General features: G+C 37.5%; 1 pseudogene; it reads left to right on the top strand.

The window, feature by feature from the left end:
• The first annotated feature begins 303 nt into the window (after positions 1 to 303).
• Positions 304 to 1,303, top strand: LOC100020857 (CCR4-NOT transcription complex subunit 7-like; annotated as a pseudogene).
• The last annotated feature ends 3,917 nt before the right edge of the window (positions 1,304 to 5,220 follow it).

Raw genomic sequence — 5,220 nt, 5'->3', positions numbered from 1 at the left:
ATTAAATACAACCTTCTCGTATCATAATGTAATAAACATTTTATGTAATCTGGGATCATGGAAACAAAAAGCAAAAACTATTTAGAGACTAAGTAACAATCTAATAAGGGAGTTAAAAACTATGGAAACAAATAATTACATTAAAGAGAATGATAATAATTAGAGAATATACTTTTGGGATACAGTAAAAGAAGTAATTAGATAAAATATTGTATCTCGGTGCAATACCTCGCTGGACTTGACAGGAGAGGTGGCGCCGCATGGCTCCTGCGCCCCCTTCTCCTGGGCCAGCAAGAGGCGTCTATGGGGCCGCTGCTGAGGCTTGACTCTATGGCGAGGATGAGGCGGAGGAGAACGACGACCGCATCGGCACCAGCGGAGGTACAAAAATAAAGGATAAGAAAACTTATTTTATAAAACGACTATTCAATCAAGTATAATATTTTAATGCTCGTTGGCATCTAAACCCTTTGCATTCCCACTATTCCAACACCGACAGTAGATAATAGCCAAAGAATTTGTGAAGTTTGGGCTTGCAAACCTGGACGATGAGATGAAGAAAATTTGTCGAGTTATATGGGAGTATAATTATGTTGCCATGGACACTGAGTTTCCAGGTGTGATTGCAAGACCCATTGGAGAATTCAGAAGTAATGCTATCAGCATCAACTTTTGAGATGTAATGTAGACTTGCTAAAGATAATTCAGCTTGGATTGACATTTATGAATGAGCAAGGAGAATACCCTCCAGGAACGTCTACATGGCAATTCAACTTAAAGTTTAATTTAAGGGAGGACATGTATGCCCAGGACCTCATTGAGCTTCTGACAACATCAGGGATCCAGTTTAAAAAGCATGAGGAAGATGGAATTGAAACAGTATTTTGCAGAACTTCTCATCTGGTGTTGTACTGTGTGAGGGGGTCAAGTGGCTTTCATTTCATAGTGGCTATGACTTTGGCTATTTGATCAAAATTCTGACCAACTCTAACCTACCTGAAGAAGAACTGGACTTCTTTGAGATCCTGCCATTGTTCTTCCTGTCATCTATGACGTCAAGTACCTAATGAAGAGCTGCAGGAACCTCAAGGGTGGACTGCAGGAAGTGGCCGAGCATCTTGAGTTGGAGCGGATAGACCCGCAGCACCAGGCAGGTGCTTACTGACAGGAATGGCTTTTTTCAAAATGAGAAATGTTCTTTGAAGAACATATCTACGATGCCAAGAATTATGGGCACCTCTACGTCCTTGGTTCAGGCTCCTCCTATGGGCAGAATGAAGAGGAGGCCAGCAAGCAGTCATGACATGAAATGGATGGACAAGAGGCCTTTGTGCTTATATATAGGTTTTATCTCCAGTTAAATCCCTTGGACAGTAGGCAATAAGGCTTTTTCTTTTTTTACCCTGCCTTCTCAAACCGTTTTCACTTTTGTCTTTCTGTACTAATTATGACCATTCCTTCCACAGATCCTGATAAGTAGAAGAGTCTTCAGGTTAAATGTGGCTGTGTAATTAATCCATCTGTTAGCAAGCATGTGTGGCCAAGGAGAACATCCGGATCATACTCAATCTCTTGGTAAACATATCTAGTTGGTCTTAGTTTGTACCTCACACCTCTTCCCGCATTCCCAGATTACCAAGCACCGACTGTAATTTATTGGCCTGTTTCATGTCTGTCCCTTCCAGTATGTAAGAGTTTTAGCTATTTGAGATTGTGGACCATCAATTTTGCACTTTAAAGAGTGCCTTAGATCCACCGTTTTAGCAGAACTTTGGGTTTTCCTTGCAGTTAGCCTGAAAGTTGATCATTTGCCAGTTTTACACAGCACTCTCTTGTTTTGGACCCACGGACCAGAGTCAATTTACAGTGCTGCAAAATGTTGATTCGGCAAAGTTCTCCCACAAGGAAATGGGGCTCTAAAAGAGACGAGGCCCGCTCGCTGTCTGTCCCTGGGGCTTCATGAACCCTGCTCACCGGGTCTGGTGGGTTTCAGATCGGTCTCTGACTCTGAATGGGCTTTGGGACTGAAGAAGTGCTTTGCGGCAGCTTTCCACCCACGTGCCAGAGCTGCCGGCACCCCAGTGGCGCGGCTGCGCCTCTGCCTTGGTCCGCTTCCTCGCTCCCTCTCCCTCCCCAACTCCCCAGCTGTCCCTTACCCCTCCCTTGTGATAGAGTCTTATTTACTGAGCCCTTGTTTTGGCGACTCCACAGGTCAGTAATTCCAAAGCGAGCAAGTCACCTTAGGTATGTCTTATACCAAATTAAATTAGAAGAGACGAGATTATGCTTTTGTAGTTGCTACAAAGACGAAGATGATTAAGAGATTTGTTGTAAAACAACAAAACGACAAGACAAGTTAGCGTGAATAAAGTCACCGGAGGAATGTAATGCTTGTTTATTTTGTGTGTATATCTTTGCAATATACTTTCTATATATTGACTGTGAAATACTTTCTTAGTCATATAAACAGGAGCATGTGAGCAGGCCAGAGCATGTGAAGGAAGGAATACTTTGGTAATGGGTAACTTAAAGGCTACTCAGAAATGACGATCAAAGGCAAGTCATGTGTGTGTGTGTGTGTGTGTGTGTGTGTGTGTGTGTGTGTGTGTGTTACCTGCACTTAACTCGAGTCCTATTAGCTGTTTGCCAGGTTTACTTGTTCCCTCCTACTTTAACATTCTATTCTTGTTGAGTTAAGATGCTGTAACTGGGTGGTCCTTCAGAAAAGTTACTTGCGAAACAGAAGGTATTGTTTGTTTTTTAAAGCTTTTGTAAATAAAGGCTTCAAAAATGTTTTCTTACATCTAAAAAAATATCGTATCTCTAAATGCTTCTACTAATAAAATATAGAAAGAAAAGATCAGTGGATTGGGAATGCAATTAAAGAAAAACTAGAAAAAGAACAAATTAACAATCCCCAAATAAACATGAAATTAGAAATCTTAAAAATTAAACGGGAATTGTTATTGAATATGAGAAAATTTTATTAGATGTAAGAAAACCATTAAAGTAATAAATAAATGTAGGAGTTGGTTTTATTTAAAAAATAAACACAATTTGCAAAGAACTGGTTAATCTAATAAAAAGGAGAGAGAAACAAAATCAGTAGCATTAAAAATGACCCTAAACCTAACCCTAATCCTAAGCCTTTTTTCCAAAAGAAATTAGAAAAGACACAAATTAAAGCTATTTTATTAATGGATTAATGGATTGGTAAAGGGTATAAGGATATAAAAAGGATTTTCTATCTTTAAGGGATTCTACTTAAACCAAAAACCCAGCTGACTTCACATGAAATCTCTTCAGTTCTGGTTTCCCAGGCTACACTAAATCTTCTTATTTCTAACAACTCCAAGTTTTTTCTACCTACAATAATATAAACTAATATCCTTATAAGTAATTGTATATAGTTCTTAAACTCTGTCTCCAAATATAAAAAAAGCCAGCAAGAGCAAGCTGACTGAGACTTAGTCAAAGCTCAGTCTTGACTGCAAGGTTCACACAGAGCCTAGAGAAAAGACTAGATCTTCTGTTCTTCTCAGAGATGGATAACTCTTTAACCAAAGGGACAGTCACTGAACTCTCATCCTAGTATTCCCAGATTGACACCAGGAATACCAATTATCTCCAGTGAAAGAGCAAAAGGCAACCTGTCACTCCCTCAGCATCCAGGAGAGAATATCCTGGAATGTCAGTTACTCTCCACATATTCCAACATTTCATAGAACCTTTGCACCAGGCACTCTTCAGATTCCAAATTGCTTTTAAGATAAACTTTTCAATTTCTTATTTATAATAGGCTAATGTATCAATACCCATATTTATTAATATTCCAATAATATCAAAGGAATTAATGGAAAAAAATGTAAAGGAAAGAGGACTAGCAACACCAGGTCTTATATTGTAGTTTAAAGCAGTAATTATCAAAATCATTTTGTACTGGTTAAGAAATAGAAAGGTAAATCATTGGAACCAACAGAAATATGACAAACTACAGTAAAATATTATAGTAATCTTGTATCTGACAAATTCATATGTTCAAATTTTGGGGATAAGGGATGAAGGGAAACTAGTTTGTCAGAAACTTGGCATAAACCAGTATCTTACACCATTCTCTAAGATAAGATCAAAATGGATATATAATTTAGATGTTAAAGGTGGTACCAGAAGTAAATTAGAACAGGGAACTTACTACCAGATTTCTGGATAGGAGAGGAATTTATGAATCAACAAGAGATGGGGAATATTGTAAAATGTAAAACAGATAATTTTAGTACATTAATTTGAAATGTTTTTTTTTTTCATTTGAATAAGTTTATTTAGTCAATTTAGAACATTATTCCTTGGTTACAATAATCACATTATTTCCCTCCCTCCCCTTCACCCAATCTTCCGGCAGCCAACATGTTGAAATGATTTTATACAAATAAAATAAATGCTACTAAGATTAGAAGGAAAGCAGAAAGTTGGGTGGGGATGGGAGGTTTGTAGATAGCCTCCCAGAAATAGGTCTCATATTTAAATATACACAGAGAATTTTGTCAAATTTATAGGAATGAGCCATCTCCCAAATTTATTAATAAATTGAAGCCATATACAGGAATATGAATATAATTCCATAAATCATTACTGATTAGAGAAATGCAAACTAAAACAATTCTGAGATGTCACCACACTCATCAGAATGGCTAAAATGATGAAAGGGCAAAGTGACAAATGTTGGAGGGAATGTGGAAAAATGAGGACACTAATACATTGCTGGTGGAGCTATGAATTCATCCAACCATTTTAGAGAGTAATTTTGAATACCCAGAGATCTATAAAACTGTGTATACTTTTAATAATAGCATTACTGGATCTATTTCCAAAGGAGATCAGGGAAAGTGGGAAAGAACCCATAGGTTCCAAAATATTTACAGCAGTTCTCTTGTTGGTGTCAAAGAATTATAAAGTGAGGGAATACTCATCAATTGGGAAATGGCTAAACAAATTGTCATGTGATTGCTGTAGAATACTACTACACCATAAGAAACTATGAATAGACTGGTTAAAAAAAAACTTTCAAAGTACATAATATAAAGAACAGTGAAGAGAACATTATATGTAGTCATAGAATTAAAGCTAGAAGGATAAACTGTGAATGTGACCTCCAGAAAGTGAACAGAATGCATCACTTCCTGGAGGTTGTTCCAATCTCCATGGAATTCCTCCACTTTATTA

The sequence above is a fragment of the Monodelphis domestica genome, chromosome 5 (genome assembly GCF_027887165.1).
Source record: "Monodelphis domestica isolate mMonDom1 chromosome 5, mMonDom1.pri, whole genome shotgun sequence".
In the NCBI taxonomy this organism is placed as follows: domain Eukaryota; kingdom Metazoa; phylum Chordata; class Mammalia; order Didelphimorphia; family Didelphidae; genus Monodelphis; species Monodelphis domestica.
This window is presented reverse-complemented; position numbering and strand designations above follow the sequence as displayed.